This window comes from Sapajus apella, unplaced genomic scaffold, assembly GCF_009761245.1.
Source record: "Sapajus apella isolate SASKATOON/1434 unplaced genomic scaffold, GSC_monkey_1.0 scaffold167, whole genome shotgun sequence".
In the NCBI taxonomy this organism is placed as follows: domain Eukaryota; kingdom Metazoa; phylum Chordata; class Mammalia; order Primates; family Cebidae; genus Sapajus; species Sapajus apella.
Window position 1 is genome coordinate 668,185 of NW_022437107.1, and position 20,062 is coordinate 688,246.

A 20,062-nucleotide genomic window follows, 5' to 3' on the forward strand; every position below is an offset into this window, starting at 1 on the left:
GAGAATCCATATAAATGTAATGAATGTGGGAAAAGTTTTTCCCAGAAGTTGTCCCTTATTGTACATCAAAAAAGACATTAAAAAGAGAAGCCATATAAAATGTATTCAATGCAGCAAAACATTTAACCAGAAATCAGCTCTTACTAAACATCAAAGAACTCACTCAGGAGAGAAACTTCATAAATGTAACTAATGCAGCAAAACTTTTTACCACAAGTCATCCCTCACAGTATATTGGAGAACCCACACAGGAGAGAAACCCTACAAATGTTATCAATGTGAGAAGACCTTCTACCAGAACTCATCACTCATAGCACATCAGAAAACACATAGAAGGCAGAAATCCTATGAATCTACAAATGTGGAAAAGCCTTTTATCAGAGTTCACTAATCTGAGAAAGAACAGAGAGAAGTCCCTCTAAGCATCTTCTGAAAGTCTAGAAACCTTTTTTTTTTTAGATAAATACTGATTTTAATTAAACATAAGGTAAACTCTAGGTATCCGTCATCTTTCAGCCTAAAAATTAGCAAAAACTGTTGAAACAATGCACAGTTTTTTCCCCATATTTGTTATGTTGTGTCTCCAGTTACAAAAAAATTTTAATGAAAACGGTAAACATAAAAATAGAAGTTTGAGATTTTTTAAAAAGTGTATAAAAACCCCCACAAAACTTGTCAATGTTGTTCCTTATCCTACAAAATAGCACCAGTAAGAGGAGTAAAAGATGTTAAAAACCATTACGACAGCATTTCTGAAATGCAGCTTCTGAACTCCCATTCCCCCTAAAAATGACTTATCGTGGAATAAAAAAAAAATTTAAAAATCTCCAGAGGGAGAACTGAGCTTTTATTGCCATTTTCCCTGTCATCTCTTAGATGAGGGAAAGGTGTGAGAAGTGTGCTTCTGTCCCTGACTGCTGTCACTGCATCTGAGTTTAGTAAAAAGATGAGGAATGAAGGTAGCAGACTTCTAATCTGGGGACCTGTGCCAGTGGAGGGTAGGTCTCTTGGAGAGGGGATGGGTTTGAGGGAGTGTCTTATCTAAGCTCCTTCCTTCACACTCTTCTCCTAGGGAAGAGGGAGGTATGGAGGAGCTGTAGTTGTCTACATAGTATGTGGCAGCTTATATTATAGAACTCAGCACACCCCTTCCTGAGCTCCCCAGACGGTTCTATTGCAGTCACTGGGAGGGATTTAGCTAAGAGTGGCCCCTGCCCTTGGGTTTGTGGGGGAAAAAATAGCCCTGAATGTGATGATGATGTCATCCCTGCTGAAATCATCATCATTATGGAAAATACTCTAATGGGTCCCGTGCAGACTCCACATCTTGTATTTAGGCAAGGGGAATGTGCCGGGTAAAAGACATATACAACATTTCCTCTTCTGCTTTCCCTGAAGAAAACTATCCTGGACCCTTAAAAATGTCCTGTAGTTACATGCCTACAACTGCACACACCTGGCAACAGAATCGCAGCCAGTTTTCAGAAATTAAAGTCTTGCAATAACTGTCTTGGGTGATTTTTCAGCATTAACCTGAGTATTGGAGAGCTGTCGGCACTGTGGTTTTGGTATCTCAGCCATTGTTTCTCTGAGTGGTAGATCCAGGAAGGAAAGAAAAAGCCACGCTGCTACCTACTTCAAGTTTTAAAGTTTTAAGAGAAGGAAAAAATGAGCACCGTGTTTGGCTGCTCCAAGCAGCCAGGTCTGAATTGTGCACCAGGAGGCGGCACCTTGGGCTCCCCCTGCAACAGAGTCAGGTGGCTCTGCCCCCACTGAGGAGGAGGGAACTGAGGTACATGCTATGGCCCACAGAGCTGAGGAAGAGCAGGGCCTGGGGATTCCTTCAGGAATCACACCTCCTCGGTCCTAACTCTGCCACACACCCAGTGGCTTTGGAGCCTGGCTGGAACTATTCTCATGCAAAGTAGTCCTTTAGAGGGGCGAAGGGGTGTCGGATGACAGGCACACTCCAGGACCTTCCCAGCAGCTTCTGGGCGGGCGCCACGGCCCATGTTGGAAACGTCTGTGTAGTGCACAGGAAAGCCAAAGATCCTTTCGAGCTCAGTGCACCACAGAACATCTTCTTTGCCATTCATGACAACAGGGAAAAGTTGGTTTTTCCCCTGTTTGATTGAGTTCGACTTGGTGGTTATTGTCTGTCCTTTCTTTAACTTGGCTATCCTATTGTATTCCAAGCAGTCCTGCAGCTCGAGTTTATCATTCTTTGATGCTATCACGGGCCTGTTCATCCCAGGCAGGTTGCCCCAAAAATATCGGGCCCTGTGAGCAGCAGAAACTTTGATGGCATCAATCATCACTGGATTACACTCCAGGAACCGCGAGATGTCCCTCTTGTCGCCAACCTTCATGGCTACAACATTCTCAAACATCCAGAAGAACGGCCGGTCATCACCCTCCCTGGGGCGTGAGTAATTCAGCAGGTGGTAAAATTCAAAGAAGAGCCGGCCTGTGCCCTCATATAGGCCTTTCCTGGCTGGATTCACATTTGAGAGATCATTGCATGGGCTTCCACCTATCACCAAGTCAAATGGGCCCCATTCTTCAATACTTTTCTTTGTGATGTTCCTCACGTCGTTCACGTATTTGATATTCCCCTCGTGCTTCACGGTTCCAACAGCGATGGACTCCTCACACGCTTCGGAGGCGACGTACTTTCCCACCTTTATGCCCAACTCTTTGAGGACTAGGTAGCCTTTGCGATTCTATCAAACAGAGATAGGACTTGAATGGGCCGCATTCGGGCTGCGGGAATGGCAGGGTACAGCTTGGGGGCTTCATATTCAAGCCCCGTGTCACTGGTGAAGAAGGCCTGTAGGCGCACGTTCCAGTCCTTCCGGCACCGCAGGATGCCGTGACAGCGCTGCGGGAGACTCGTGTAGCAGCTCCAGGGCTCCTGTAGCTTGGCCTCGGCCGCTGTGCCTGTGCCCACCAGCACCTCCAAGCACTCCACACAGAAGCACAGGCAGCAGCTCGTGTTGCTGCAGAGCAGCAGCTCTCGGCCCTCACAGCACACAGTGCAGTAAGACTGATAGCCATCATCACCATACTTGTAAAACAGCTCGAGGAACTGATCCCGGCATGTCTGACAGAGGCCCCCCTCAAAGACAGGGTGAAAGGACACGGGATTTTTCCTGCCACAAGACAAACAGCCATCTTCCAGGTTGCTCTTGTTGTTGGGAACATCTGAAGCCATTTGTTCTCGGGTCTGATCTTTATCCCCTAGGTCTTTGCCGTTGTTATAGCAATTTGTCTTGAGGCGCTTGGGTGGGGGGCAGTAGTCAGAGGCGGCTGAGTAGTCAGCTGTGCGTCTTTGAGTCTTGTTCTCGTATTTCTTTGATTCTAATTTCCTACTGCCTGCATGATGCACCTTCGACTTATTAACCACTGGTTGCATGTTGTTGGGTTTGAGGCCCTCGATCCCAGTGGGCTCGAAGCCCCCGTGGGCCCACTCCAGCATGGGCTTCAGCTGGTCCTCCAATGAGTCTCCAGGGCTGCTGGGGAAGGTCTTGCCAGCTCGCACCCTAGCTTTCTCCAGAGCATGGTACATGGCTTTTCGATAGGAGACGAGCTTATTGAAGGTGGCCAAATTAAAGTGCTGGCTGAACAGCCCCAGTGCCACCAGTTTGTCTGCAGAGATCTCGGAGAACTTGCCATCGCCAAACCACTGGACCCACCGCATGCCCGACATGGCCTGTCGCTTGGAGGTGGCCTTCCAAGATACCACCATGGCGAGCCACCAGGAGAAGCCCTTGATCTTCCCCCACACGAGGTCCCCTATTCCAAACTCCTTCCCATCCTGATACTCTGAACTGTCTCCATCTCTACTGTCTGCCTCCACCTGCGGGGACTCCATGCCCTCCTGCTGGCTGTCCTGGGCTAGGCGGGCGTAGGGGGTACTGCTGCTCTGGGGCATCACATCTGTGTCCTCTGTATCGTCTGTCAGGTCAATGGTGAGGTAAGGGCTGGGAGGGGACGACCATGGCATGCCTGCCAATGCTGTCGCCCGCCCTCTCATGGACCTGGTAGCCGGGAACTCCACGGGGGACTCCTCCACATGGCTGCGGCCCTGCCGGCCTCGGGTGGAACGTGGGGAAGGCCAGTGCCTCTCCCTGCTGGAGGCACTGTTGTTATTTCGGGTTCGGACAGCTGGGCTTTCTGACCGAGTCCTGGTTTCCTGGAAGAGCTTCGGCATCACTGGGGTGTCAGAACCATCCCCATCTTCCCCATCGCCATTGCCTGTCAAGTCTTGCGTATAGCTTAGCAGACTGGACACCTCCCTCTTGGAGAGTCTCAAGCTTGATCTTCGGCCTCTGATCTCGGGGGTGCGGATGGCCTCCAGGATTGGGGGCGAGTCGGAGGACTTGTCACGGCAGGCCCCATTGACGAGGATCGAGTCTTCCCTCCTGCCTGCGCCCTCCTCTCCATTGAGATGCCTGGTGTCTCCCTGTATGCTTTCCTGCCGCAGGGCTGACTCGGGCGCGGCTGGGCAGCGGAGCCGCAGGTTGGGGCGGGCTGGCGTGAGGCCTGCGGGCGGCCGCGCAGGGCGCTGGGCTCGCGAATCTCCGGCGCCGATTGCCGAACTAGGTTTACTTGGGCCACTTAACCCTCGCGCTGCGGTCCGGGCGCTGCCGCCCGCTAGCCCGCCCACCAGGGAGGCGGTCCCGTCCGTCGGTGGGCGCTCGGAGCGTCCACGCGGGCTGCGACCGCCGAGCCGGGGGCCTTTTTTGTTGTTGTTGTTGAGACAGAATCTTGCTCTGGTCACCAGATTGGAGTGCAATGGCACGATCTTGGCTCACTGCAACCTCTACCTCCCGGGTTTAAGTGATTCTCCTGCCCCAACCTCCTGAGTAGCTGGAATTACAGGTGCCCACCACTATGCCCAGCTAATTTTTGTATTTTTAGTAGAGACGGCGTTTCGCAATGTTGGCCAGGCTGGTCTCGAACTCCTGACCTCATGATCCGCCCACCTTGGCCTCCCAAAGTGCTGGGATTACAGGCGTGAGCCACCACACCTGGCCCAGAAACCTTTGTTTACTTGACCTACTCAGCTTACATTAAAAACAGTGAAGGGAGGGCTGGGTGTGGTAGTTTACGCTTGTAATCCCAGCACTTTGGGAGGCTGAGGTGGGTGGATTGTGAGGTCGGGAGATCGAGACTAGCTTGATCAACATGGAGAAACCCTGTCTCTACTAAAAACACAAAAAATTAGCCAGGCATGGTGATGCATGCCTGTAATCCCAGCTACTCAGGAGGCTGAGGTAGGAGAACTGCTTGAAACTGGGAGGTAGAGGTTGCAGTGAGCTGAGATCAAGTCACTGCACTCCAGCCTGGGCGACAGAACAAGATGCCATCTCAAAACCAACCAACCAACCAAACAAACAAAACAGTGAAGAAGGGCTGGGCATGGTGGCACATGCCTGTAATCCAAGCACTTTGGAAGGCCGAGGTGGGTGGATTGCCCGAGCTCAGGAGTTTAAGACCACCCTGTGCAACATGGTGAAACCTCATCTCTACTAAAATATAAAAAATTAGGAGGGCATGGTGGTGGTGCCTGTAATCCCAGCTACTTGGGAGGCTGAGGCTGGAGAATCGCTGGAACCCAGGAGGCAGAGGTTGCAGTGATCTGAGATCACACCACTGCACTCCAGCCGGGAGATCCTGTCTCGGAAAAAAAAAAAAAAAAAAAGTGAAGGGGAGAAACTTTGTAAACATGAGAAATATTTTGCCCAGAAATGAAGGACCATCTTAGTGAGCAGCACATATTCGACATTTGAAACATCTTATGACTATTTTGAATAAGTCGTAGCTTTCAAAATGATTCATTTTTGGTTATATATCAGATATTTTAGCTCACTGGAAATATACCAGTTTGGGAATTGAGACTAGAAACTTTCTCTAGAAATACTATACTAAAATTCTTATTTCTGATATAACAAAATTTTTTTGAAAATATTCAGTTGCAGAAACACTGTGTACTAGGACGCTAACTTCAAAATGAGCAATTAGGTTGAATAGTCATAAACATAGCAAACACGAATGCAAAGTGTCATTAGGTTATATGAGTATGCTATATAAGAGAAATATTGTATGTGTTGATTTTTTCACTGGAACCCATCATAATCTTATGTAAATGTACACTTAATTTAATAATTTTAATGAGGTATTTAAAATTTCCCACACATAGTGTTTTTCTTTTTTTAGCTTTAAGAAAAAAATGTCATATGGTACCAAAAGAGAGACTGCATAGCCAAGTCAATTCTAAGCAAAAAGAGCAAAGCTGGAGGCATCACACTACCTGACTTCAAACTATACTACAAGGCTATAGTAATGAAAACAGCATGGTACTGGTACCAAAACAGAGATATAGACCAATGGAACAGAACAGAAGCCTCGGAGGCAATGCCATACATCTACAACCATCTGATCTTTGACAAATCTGACAAAAATAAGCAATGGGGAAAGGATTCCCTGTTTAATAAATGGTATTGGGAAAACTGGCTAGCCATGTGCAGAAGGCAGAAATTGGACCCCTTCCTGACACCTTACCCTAAAATTAACTCCAGATGGATTAAAGACTTAAACATAAGACCTAACACCATAAAAACCCTAGAAGAAAACCTAGGCAAAACCATTCAGGACATAGGCATAGGCAAGGACTTCATGATGAAAACACCAAAAGCACTGGCAACAAAAGCCAAAATAGGCAAATGGGATCTAATCAAACTCCATAGCTTCTGCACAGCAAAAGAAACAATTATTAGAGTGAACCAGCAACCAACAGAATGGGAAAATATTTTTGCAATCTACCCATCTGACAAAGGGCTGATATTCAGAATCTACAAAGAACTAAATCAGATTTACAAGAAACAAACAAACAAACCCATTCAAAAGTGGGCAAAGGATATGAACAGACACTTTACAAAAGAGGATATATATGAGACCAACAAACATATGAAAAAATGCTCATCATCACTGGTCATTAGAGAAATGCAAATCAAAACTACATTGAGATACTACCTCCCGCCAGTTAGAATGGCGATCATTAAAAAATCTGGAGACAACAGATGCTGGAGAGGACGTGGAGAAATAGGAACACTTTTACACTGTTGGTGGGGGTGTAAATTAGTTCAAACATGTGGAAGACAGCGCGGCAATTCCTCAAGGACCTAGAAATAGAAATTTCATTTGACCCAGCAATCCCATTACTGGGTATATATCCAAGGATTAGAAATCATTCTATTATAAAGACACATGCACACGTATGTTCATTGTAGCACTGTTTACAATAGCAAAGACTTGGAACCAACCCAAATGCCCATCGATGATAGACTGAACAGGGAAAATGTGGCACAGGGAAAACGTGGCACATATACACCATAGAATACTATGTAGCCATAAAAAACGAGTTTGTGTCCTTTGTAGGAACATGGATGAACCTGGAAACCATCATTCTCAACAAACTGACACAAGAACAGAAAACCAAACACTGCATGTTCTCACTCATAGGCGGGTGTTGAACAACGAGAACACATGGACACAGGGAGGGCAGCACCACACACTGAGGTCTGTTGCGGGGGACTAGGGGAGGGGCAGTGTGGGGTAGGGAGTTGGGGAGTGATAACATGGGGAGAAATGCCAGATATAGGTGATGGGGATGGAGGCAGCAAACCACATTGCCATGTATGTACCTATGCAACAATCCTGCATGTTCTTCACATGTACCCCAGAACCTAAAGTGCAATAAAATATATATTAAAAAAAGAAAAAAATGTATATTTTTAATAAAATGTTTGTGGAGTGTAAATTGATGTATTAAAATATTGTTACATTCTAGTCATATATAGATAAGTGTTACCATTTGATATGGCTTGGCTCTGTGTCCCACCCAAATCTCATGTCAAATTGTAATTCCCATGTGTCAGGGAAGGGGCTTGGTGGGAGGTGATTGGATCATGGGGGTGGAGTTCCTCCTTGCTGTTCTTGTGATAGTGAATTCTCATGAGATTTGATAGTTTAAAAGTGTGGCACTTACCCCTTTTCTGTGTCTCTCCTGCTCTGCTATGGCAAAATGTGCCTTGCTTCCCCTTCACCTTCAGCCATGATTGTAAGTTTCCTGAGGTATCTTAAGCCATGTGGGACTGTGAGTCAATTAAACCTCATTTCTTTATAAATTACCCAGTCTCGTGTAGTTCTTTATAGCAGCATGATAATACACTAATACACCATTATTACTAAACTACTTACCCAGTAAGGAATCCAGATAGGCCAGACATGGTGGCTCATACCTGTAAACCCAGCACTTTGGGAGGTCAACGCAGGAGGATTGCTTCAGCCCAGGATTTTGAGACCGGCCTAGACAACACTGTGAGACACTGTCTCTATAATAAAAATGTATTATTAAACAAAAAAGAACCCATACAGTGTGATTGTAAACTCAGTCAGCCAAATGGAATAATAAACTATGCAACAGTTAAATACATTATTTAAAGGATTTTTGCTTCCACCCATGAAAGGAACTTTTGCTTCCACTCATTCTCCAGGATTTGTTGTCTTAAACAGCTGGCAAACTGGCCAAGACATATGAATTTGAAATAACTAGAAAACTGGAAAAATGTATGAAACAATTGTTTTGAGACTTGGGTATTAGGAATTGCACAATCGTGATTCCTGAAAGAAAGGAAGCAAATATGGCCAGTTCTGTGATTGGCACAGCTTCTTGTCAGAAGGAAATTCCCAGACTATGGCAAAGATAGAAATAACTCCAAACATATTCTAGGAAGCGTAAATATTTCAGAGTTCAAGAAGGTTAAGGCTGTAGTATGTGGACTGGCATACTGGAAAGGGAGCTAGCAGAGAGAGCTTGCGAAATCTGAGTACCAATCTGCATATGCAATGGGTCAATTCTTTAAGGCTTGGCAAAGAACAGCTGCTGCCAAAGGAGCAATTATTGGGGAACTCGAAGACAAACACTTCCCAGAGCTCATACAGAGTTGGGAATCATTCAAGCCCCCACCAGCCAAGACTCTTCCTCCTTCAGTTCCTGAGATGACAGTCTGTTTTTCTGTTAGTATGGATTTTTGAAGGTCCCATGGGTATACTGGGAGTGGGCAAGGATTGGGATGTTTGGGCTGCCATAACAAAATACCACAGGCTTGGCATAAACAACAGACTCATTTATTTTTGCATAATTCTGTAGGCTTAAAGTCCATCATCAAGGTACTGCTGGCAAATTCTCTTTCTGGTAAGTGCTTCTGGCTTCTGGATAGCTGCCTGTTCACTATATCGTCACATGGCATTTCCTCATGATTTTCATGGTGGGGGGATAGGGGAGAGAGAGCCTGTGCTCTAGTATCTCTTCTTTCAGAGACATAGCCTATCAGATCAGGTCCCCACTCCTACTACCTTATGTAACCTTCCCTGCTGCCAAAGAGGCCCTTTCTCAAAATAAAGCCACACTAGGGCTTAGAGCTTCAATATATAAATTTTGGGGGAACACAAACAATTCATTTATTATATTCTGCCCCTAGCTCCTCAAAGTCCATGTCCTTGCATTTGAAATGCATGCATTCCATCCCAACACTCAATCTAGCATTAATTCTATAGATCTAAAATCCAAAGTGTCATCTAAATGTTATCTAAATCATAAAAGGATGATCCTTGAGGTATGATTCATTCTGAGGCAAAGTTTCCAGCTATGAAATCAGTGAAACCAGACAAGGTATGTGCTCCCAAAATGTAGTGGTTGCATTTGCATAGGATAGACATTCCCATTCTACAAGGGAGAAATCTGAAAGAAAAAGGTGATGGTCCCAAGCCAGTCCAAAACCAGCAAGACAAATTCCATTAGATCTAAGGCTTGAGAATGACTTCTTTAGTGCCTGGCCATGGTGGCTCATGCCTGTTATCTCAGCACTTGAAATGGGTGGATCACTTGAGATCAGGAGTTGGAGACCAGGGTGACCAACATGGTGACATCCCACCTCTACTGAAAATACAAAATTAACTGGGCATGGTGGTGCACTCCTGTAATCCCAGCTACTTGGGAGACTGAGGCAGAATTGCTTGAATCCAGGAGATGGAGGTTGCAGTGAGCCAAGATTGCACCATTGCACTCCAGCCTGGGCAACAGGAGTGAAGCTCCATCTCTAGGAAAAAACAAACAAACAAAAAAACCTCTTTGGCTCAATGCCTTTCCTACCTGGGGTAGTGGCCTCTACCCCCACGGCCCTCAGTGGTTGTCCCACCCCACAATTCTGTGGAGTGGCCCTGCCCACAAGGCTCCAGGGAGGGTTAGCCTGGTCTGTTTAAACTGAAGAGGTGGTGTCTTCATTCTTTGAAACCAAGGAGGCAGCCTTGATGATCTTTGGGGTCATTCTTCCCTTACGAAGAATAGTGCATCTCTCAACCAAATAGCTCTATTGTCCCATTCTGCAAAATCTAAGAAGACCAGTCGCCTTCCCTTCTTTATCACTTCACTTCAATTTGACAGTGTTTTTGCTCATATAATTCCTTAATTTCTCTGTTGAGTGGCAATCCAGCCACATCCTTAGTGTTTTCTTTAGAACATGCTTCTCTTTTGCAATATGGATAGCCTGAGAATTTTACAAATCCTTAAGTTCTGGTTCTCTTTTGCCAATCATTTCAATTCTCTGTCTTCTCAGATTTTACTGTAAGCAGTCAGGAGGAACCAGGGCACACCTTCCTTGTTTTGCTTAGAAATCTCAACTAAAGGCTGGGTGAGGTGGCTCACACCTATAATCCCAGCACTTTGGGAGGCCAAGGTGGGTGGATCATGAGGTCAGGAGTTTGAGACCAATCTGACCAACATGGTGAAACCCCTTCTCTCCTAAAAATACAAAAATTATCCAGGCGTGGTGGTGTGCACCTGTAATCCCAGCTACTCAGGAGGCTGAGGCAGGAGAATTGCTTGAACTCAGGAGGCAGAGGTTGCAGTGACCTGAGGCTGAGCCAGTGCACTCCAGCCTGGGTGACAGAGCAAGCCTACATCTCAAAAAATAAAATAAAATAAAATAAAAAAAAATCTAAACTAAATATCTGGTTTTATCACTTACAAATTCTACCTTCCACAAAACTAAGACATAAACATTCAATTCATAACAGATGCTTAAAATGAGCCTTCCAGCCTCTAGAATATGCAATTACTCAGCCTCTTCTCCTCCTACTGGAGCCTCTATCTCTTCATTTATAAATGGGTAGAATTATTTATATCTGAAAGAGTGGAACTAAGCACTGAACAAACCATTATTACTTGTCTAATGTATGCCCCCTGCCTCATGCCTAGTGGGTCCAGAAAAGGGAGCTTAGATATTAAGACTGCACAATTCCAGCTCAGCAACTGGGTGCCATCATGCTCTGTGGTCTCAGAGTAACATTCTATTAAAGAGAAAGGGAAAATGGGAGAGGTTAGGAACCAACGCTCAGCCTCCATGGGGTGTTAGGGCCCTCACGTCTATTACTAGCCTCAGGTGTTCCTTTACAACAATGGACTAACACAGTGGCCCTGGGCTTGGGATTACGCTAGCACCAAGCATTCATACTGGAAGGCTGAGGTGGGAGGATTGCTTGAGCGGGGGAGGTTGAAGCTGTGGTGAGCTTCCTGGGTTCAAGTGATTCTCACACCTCAGCCTCCTGAGTAGCTGGGATTACATGCCAACATGCCCAGCTAATTTTTGTATTTTTAACAGAGACAGGGTTTTGCCATGTTGGCCAGGCTGGTCTTGAACACCTGGCCTCAAGTGATCCTCCTGCCTCAGCCTCACAAAGTGCTGGGATTACTGGCATGAGCCACTGTGCCTGGCCCAAGTAATTATTTTGTATTGATCGATTTTTTCATTGTTTCCTGCACTTCAGTTTAGATTTTAGGGTTTTGTGTACACTTATAAAAAATGAGATCATGTCTTAAATATTATTTATTATTTTTGAGACAGAGTCTCGCTCTATTGCCCGGTGCTCAGGCTGGAGTGCAGTGCTGCAGTCTTGGCTCACTGCAACCTCCACTCCCTAGGTTCAAGCAATTCTCATGCCTCAGCCTCCCAAGTAGCTGGGATTACAGGTGCTGGCTACCATACCTGGTTAATTTTTGTATTTTTAGTAGAGATGGGGTTTCACCATATTGGCCAGGCTGGTCTCAAACTCCTGACCTCAAGTGATCTGCCTGCATCAGCCTCCCAATGTGCTAGGATTACAGGGATGAGCCACTGTGCCCAGCCAATATCCTTGAGTAACTTGCATTTAAAATTTTATGATATGTTGTGAACTCTTTCCATGTCTCTATTCTGTCTTGATAAAATATCCTTAATGGCCAAATATTTTTTCACTTTTCAAAACTGCATTTGGTTTTATCCATATCCTATATTTTGACATTTAGACAATTTCTGTTTTTGCTTGTGTGGGGGATTTTTGCATTAAAAGTAGACAAGATAATTTTGACCAACTTGTGAAATAAATAAAACAGACAAAGCTGAGCAAAATATTTTAGGCTGGGCATGGTGGCTCACACCTGTAATCCCAGCACTTGGGAGGCCGAGGCAGGTGAATCACTTGAGGTCAGGAGTTTGAGAGCAGCTCGGCCAACATGGCCGAAACCCTGTTTCTACTGAAAATACAAAAATTGGGCCGGGCACGGTGTCTCACGCCTATAATCCCAGCACTTTGGGAGGCCAAGGCGGGTGGATCACGAGGTCAAGAGATCAAGACCATCCTGGTCAACATGGTGAAACCCCATCTCTACTAAAAATACAAAAAATTAGCTGGGCATGGTAGCGCGTGCCTGTAGTCCCAGCTACTCAGGAGGCTCAGACAGGAGAATTGCTTGAACCCAGGAGGCAGAGGTTGCCGCGAGCTGAGATCGCTGCCATTGCACTCCAGCCTGGGTAACAAGAGCGAAACTCTGTCTCAAAAAAAAAAAAAAAAAAGAAAATACAAAAATTACCCAGGCACAGTGGTGCACACCAGCAATCTCAGCTATTGGGGAGGCTGAGGCATGAGAATCATTTAACTCAACAGGTGGAGGTTGCAGTAAGCCAAAATTGTACCATTGCACTCCAGCCTGGGTGGCAGAGTGAGACTCTATCTCCAAAAAAAATAAAAATAAAAATATTTTAAACATTCTTTCTAAGCACATAACTAGTAAGACAGTGATCACTGGGGCATGACATAGAATTCACTTGGGAATTCCATGTCAGTGCAATGTATGAGGTTGCTTTTGCTGTGGAGACTCAGGCTGACCTGAGAGAGGCAACAGGCTGAGATTTGCTTTTAAGGGTGTTGCAAGGTTGATGGGGCAGAAAGAGACTTCTGTGGCCCATGGGTGAGATGGACCAGAATACCTCTGCCTTGATTGGTCCCATGGAGGATTCTGCACAGGTAGCATGAACAAGAGGAAAATCAGCCTTCCCACAAACTCCAGCCAGACTTCAAGATGTGTGGGAGGTCAGAACATTCATAAGCCCGGAAATCCCTTTTTATATTGTATTTTTTTGAGATATGGTCTTGCTCTGTTGCCCAGGCTGGAGTGCAGTGGCGTGATCATGGCTCATTGCATCATCAACCTCCTGGGCTCAAATGATCCTCCCAAATAGCTAGGACTACAGGCATGTGCCACCATGCCCAACTTTTTATTTATTTATTTATTTATTGTAGAGACAGAATCTGACTGTTGTCCAGTTGCCTAGGCTGATCCCAAACTCATGGACTCAAGCAATCCTCCTGCCTTGGCCTCCCAAAGTGTTAGGATTACAGGCATGAGCTGCTGCACCCAACATGAAATTCCTTTAAAGATATCAGGGAGTGTGTCCCCTGTGAGCAGCAAGAAAAATTTTTCTGGAAGAAGAAACATCATCTTAGGTCTCTCTCTCTTTTTTTTTGAAAGATAGAAAAGAACATCATATACATAAATTCATTGTATTACACAAATAAACACCTGACTGACAGATCACATCTTGTTTGTGAAATTTATATAGGAAATAATTGATACAGGTTATAATAATTTATGCAGATAATATTAGAAAAATTGGAAAAGATCAAATTATGCAGAATGGAAAATTCACTTAAGAATAAAAGAGGCGGCAGCACACCATGGCTCACCCCTGTAATCCCAGCACTTTGGGAGGCAGAGGCAGGCAGATCACCTGAGGTTAGGAGTTTGAGACCAGCCTGGCCAACATGGTGAAACCCCATCTCTACCAAAAGTACAAAAATTAGCCAGGCATCGTGGTGAGCACCTGTAATCCCAGCTACTAGGGAGGCTGAGGCAGGAGAATCGGTTGAACCCAAAGGGCAGAGGTTGCAGTGAGCCGAGATTGCACCACTTCATTCCAGCCTGGGTGAAAGATCGAAACTCCATCTTAAAAAAAAAAGAGAAAGAAAAAAAAAAAAAGGAAAAAAAGATGCATCACTGTTTTGCTGCTTTGCTACAGAAAATCCTCTCCCAAAGCAAATTCACTGTTATTGGTATAATTCTGATAAGAGTGTTTACATTTCAGAGGTTCTGTACAGCAAAAGAAACAATTATTAGAGTGAACCAGCAACCAACAGAATGGGAAAAAATTTGCAATCTACCCGTCTGACAAAGGGCTAATATCCAGAATCTACAAAGAACTAAAACAGATTTACAAGAAACAAGCAAATAACCCATTCAAAAGTGGGCAAAGGAAATGAACAGACACTTTTCAAAAGAAGACCTATATGAGGCCAACAAACATATGAAAAAATGTTCATTGTCACTGGTCATTAGAGAAATGCAAATCAAAACAACATTGAGACACCATCTCATGCCAGTTAGAATGGCGATCAATAAAAAATCTGGAGATCAAACACCGTATGTTCTCACTCATAGGTGGGTGCTGAACAATGAGAACACATGGACACAGGGAGGGGAGCATCACACACCGGGGTCTGTTGGGGGGGAACTAGAGGGACAGCAGGGATTGGGGAGTTGGGGAGGGATAACACGGGGAGAAATGCCAGATATAGGTGATGGGGAGGAAGGCAGCAAACCACACTGCCATGTATATACCTATGCAACAATCTTGCATGTTCTTCACATGTACCCCAAAACCTAAAATGCAATTAAAAAATATATATATATATAAAGAAAAACTATGATCCAACTGTATGCTGTCTATAAGACACTAGATTTAAGGGTACAGGACATGAATAGGTTGACAGTAAAAAAATGGGAAAAAATTTCATGGAAATATTAACTAAAAGGAGCATGAGTGGTTACATTAATGCCAGATAAGATAAACTTTAAGCTTATAATTGTTACAAGAGACAAAAATGGACATGATGTAATGATAGAAGGGTCAATTTAACGAAAAGGTACAACGATTATAAATATGTATGTGCCATACATCAGGGCTGCCTTCTCATTTTTTTTTGTATGTATTCCATAGATATTATCTTTAATGTTACTATGTGAATTACATAAAACTTTTAAAGTTATTACAATCTACTTTAAACTGATAAAAACTTCAATTGAATACAAAAACTCTACAACCTTATGGCTCTTCCCATTTTATGTTATTGATGTATGTTGCAAATTACATCTTTATATATTATGTTCCTATTAACATAGATTCATAATTATTTTATATGCTTTTGCCTTATAAACTCTATAAAAAAATAAAACGTGGAGTTACAAACAAAAAAAAATCTGGAGATAACATGCTGGAGAGGGTGTGGAGAAATAGGAACACTTTTACACTGTTGGTGGGAGTGTAAATTAGTTCAACCATGTGGAAGACAGTGGCAATTCCTCAAGGACCTAGAAATAGAAATTCCATTTGACCTAGCAATCTCATTACTGGGTATATACCCAAAGGGTTATAAATCATTATATTATAAAGACACGTGCACATGTATGTTAATTGCAGCACTGTTTACAATAGCAAAGATCTGGAATCAACCCAAATGCCCATCGACAATAGACTGGACAAGAAAAATGTGGCAGATATACACCATGGAATACTATGCAACCATAAAAAACGAGTTTGTGTCCTTTGTAGGGACATGGATGAATCTGGAAACCATCGTTCTCAGCAAACTGACCCAAGAACAGAAAATCAAACACCACATGTTCTCACTCATAAGCGGGTGTTGAACAAGGAGAACAAATGGATACAGGGAGGGAAGCATCACACACTGGGGTCTGTTGTGGGGGAATAGGGGAGGGACAGCAGAGGGTAGGGAGGTCGGGGAGGGATAACATGGGGAGGAATGCCAGATATAGGTGATGGGGGGATGGAGAGGCAGCAAACCACACTACCATGTATGTATCTATGCAACAATCCTGTATGACCTGCACATGTATCCCAGAATCTAAAGTACAATTAAAAAAAAAAAGAGTGTTTACATTTCTAAATGTTTTCAGACATCCTGGAATCCAAATGCTGTGACAAAAAGATGCTAAAATGTCTTGTGCCACCTGCCTTGTTACTACAATCTTACATATTTTCAACATGCCCCATAATGATCTTCATGGATACAATATCCATTTATAATTCCATGGGTGAGGCCAGGCACAGTGGCACTGTAATCCAAGTGCTTTAGGAGGCTGAGGCGGGAGAATCACTTGAGTTCAGTAGTTTCAGCCTGCAGTGAGCTATGATCACACCACTGCACTGCAGCCTGGGTGACAGATCCAGACCTTGTCTCAAAACAACAACAACAACAAAAAAACAACCAAAAAAACCCAACATAGTTGCATTGTTGATTATTTGATCAATCTCTATTTTGCTGTTAAAGCAGGAATGTTCACCATAGTTTCCACAGCGCAAAGGACATGTTTTGCCACATGCCAAGTACTCTTTAAGTGTTGAGGTGAATCTGTGAAGTAGTTTAATAATTGCTGTCCCTTATTTTTCATAAACATTTGTATAAGCCAAGCTTGTAAAAATTGCAAGTAATTGAAGTTTGCTCTTGAAGTACAAAGAGTCATCAATGCATGGGTGTTTGCAAAAATATTACCTACGCAGGACATCCAGGTTCCATATCACAGAGGAGAAACTAACGGGAAAAAGGACTTGTAAATCACTTAATGAGATGGGATTTAATTAGGGTTGCCAGGTGTTACATCTAGCAATCACACCCACCCTTCCAAATCTAGCTATTTTTTTCCTTTGAGAATTATCACTACAGAACTTGTTCATCAACTAGTATATTTCTGGTTCTTTCATATTTCCCATTTTCCTTTCACGAGAAGATTCAATGAAGACATGACAGTGTGAAGGAAGTGGACTTCCTAAAAGTTTGTTTTTAATTTTAATTAATTTTTTTGGGGACAAGTTCTTGCTCTGTTGCCCAGGCTGGTCTTGAACTCCTGGCTTCAAGTCATTACTGCTTCACCCTCCCAAAGGGGTGTGATTACAGGGATGAGCCATCAAGCCCAGCCTAGTTCTGTGCTTATTTATTCTGCAAAATTATTGTGTATCTTCTTCAATCTAGAAAGTTTATTAGCCTCAAGGGAAACAACTGAACATGAGTTTCAATCCCTGCTGCAAACACCTTTTGGATTCACCACCGGGTCCCTCATGAATTTTCATTAGTGCAGTCCCTAAGTGATAATTTTGCCATAAGAAGTGAGATCCTTCAAATAATTGTGTTATTACTGGAGTTAGAACTTTGGAAGGAAGGATACAGAGACTGAAATCTTGAAAACTTGGGCAAACACCACGAGAAATGGTAGGAAAATTTGAATATTGACATGCACTGGTCTTTTTGCTGCATTCAGCAAAGTTCTGATAATAGGGTTAAACTAATACTACATCTAGGCATACTGCATGCAGAGATGGAAAAAAATCATGCATTTCTCTCCCTCCCTCCCTCCCTTCGTCACTCCTTTCCTCTCTTTCTTTTCTTTTTTTTTTTCATCTCCCTCTCTTCTCTCCTTTCCCCCCCCCCCCCCCTCCCTTTCCTTTGTTTCTTTCTCCCTTTTCCTTTCTTTCTCTCTTCCCTCCCTCCCTCCCTCTCCCTCCCTCCCTCCCTCCCTTCCTTCCTTCCTTCTCTCTGTATCTCTCTCTTTCTTTCTGCCTTTGTCTCTTTCTCTCTTTCTTTCTGACAGAGTCTTACTCTGTCACCCAGGCTGGAGTGCAGTGGTATGATCTCAGCTGACTGTGGTCTCTGCTTTCTGGGTTCAAGCAATTCTCCTGCCTCAGCCTCCCAAGTAGCTGGGACTACAGGCACACGCCACCATACCTGGCTAATTTTTGTATTTTTAGTAGAGACAGGGTTTCACTATATTGGCCAGGCTGGTCTTGAACTCTGGACCTCAGGTGATCTGCCTGCCTTGGTGTCCCAAAGTCCTGGGATTACAGGCATGAGCCGCCGCACCGAGCCGAAATCCACTTTTTCATAACCTTGCCTGCATTCGTTATATTTACCATTTTATCTGTTTTAATATGTGTGTAGTGATAAGTCATTCTGGTTTGAATTTCTATTTCTCTAATGGATAATGATGTTTGACAACTTTCTATGTCCTTATCTGCCATTTGTATCTTCACTTTGGTGAAATGTGTCTTTGTGTCTTTTGTTCATTCTTTCTCAAATGGATTTTTTGTTTTCTTAAGGTTGAACTTTCAAAGTTCTTACATGATATTGTCCCTTGTCAGATATGGCTTACAAATATTTTCTTCCAGAATGTAGCTTTTTGTCTTTTTTTTTCTTTCTTTTTTTTTTTTTTTTGAGACAGAGCCTTGCTCTGTAACCCAGGCTGGAGTGCACTGGTGCAATGTTGGCTCACTGCAACCTGTCTCCCAGGTTCAAGTGACTCTCCTGCTTCAGCCACCTGAGTAGCTGGGATTATAGGCACCCACCACCACACCCACCTAATTTTTTTTTTTTTTTTTTTCTTTTTTTATTTTTTTTAGTAGAGACAGAGTTTCACCATGTTGGCCAGGCTGGTCTCGAACTCCTGACCTCAGGTGATCCACCCGCCTTGGCCTTCTTTACATCTTCTGAAGGGGTCTTTTATAGTGCAAATGTTTTAAATTTTGATAAAATTCCATTTTTTCCATTTGTTGTTTTATGCATTATGTTTTTAAGATGTCAAGAATTCTTTGCCTAGCTTAGGTACTAAAGATTTTCTCCACTGTTTTCTTCGATAAGTGTTATAGTTTTACATTTAAAACCAAGATCAATTTTGAATTAGTTTTTGTATTAGGTTTGAGGTTTAGATTGAAGTTTTTTTTTTTTCTAACTTACAGATATCTATTTGCTCCAGCACTATTTGTTTAAAATATTGCTCTTTCTCCATTGAATTGCTTTTGCACTTTTATAAAAAACTAGTTTTCTTTACTTGTGTGGGTCTATTTCTGGATTCTCTCTTCTGTTCTATGGAACTGTCTTCTTTCTGCCAATTCCAAACTGTTTGATTGTTTTTAACTATAAGGAAGTCTTAACGTCAGGTAGAATGACTTCTTTCATTTTAGTCTTTTTCAGAAAGATTTTCAGCGGTTGTAGTTCCTTTGGCCTTCCATATAAATTTCAGAGTAAGCCTGTCTACATTTACAAAAAAATCTTGCTGAGAATTTGATAGGAATTATGTTAAAACTACAGATCAGTTTGAAGAGAATTGACATCTCAAATATCAATGAATATGTATGTCTTGACTTTAGATCTTCTTTGATTTCTTTTATTAGTGTTTTGTAATATTCAGCATACAAGTCCTGTACATGTTTTACTAGATTTGTACCTAAGTAATTTTTGTTGTTGTTGAGTGATTGTGAATGGCATTCAGCCTTTAACTTCAGTTTTAACATAATCATTGCTAGTATATACAAATGCAGTCAATATTGGTATGCTGATCTTGTATTCTGTGATCTTGAACTCATTTATTCTCATAGTGTGTATATGCGTGTATCCCTTTGAATTTTCTGTGTAGACAATTGTGTCATTTGAAAACAGTGATAGTTTTTTAAAATCTGAATGTCTAGCCGGTTGTGGTGGCTCATGCCTGTAATCTCAGCACTTTGGGAGACCGAGACAGGTGGATCATCTGAGCTCAGGAGTTTGAGACCAGCCT

The 20,062-nt window shown here is 43.3% G+C and overlaps 1 pseudogene across 1 annotated transcript; it reads right to left on the reverse strand.

Moving 5' to 3' along the window:
- Positions 1–445: 445 nt before the first annotated feature.
- On the reverse strand, positions 446–11,470 carry LOC116542394 (annotated as a pseudogene). The gene is made up of 2 exons (XR_004265201.1): positions 11,458–11,470; positions 446–4,740 (listed from the first exon to the last, which is right to left on the reverse strand). The product of XR_004265201.1 is annotated as a DNA (cytosine-5)-methyltransferase 3B pseudogene (transcript).
- Between the last annotated feature and the right edge of the window lie 8,592 nt (positions 11,471–20,062).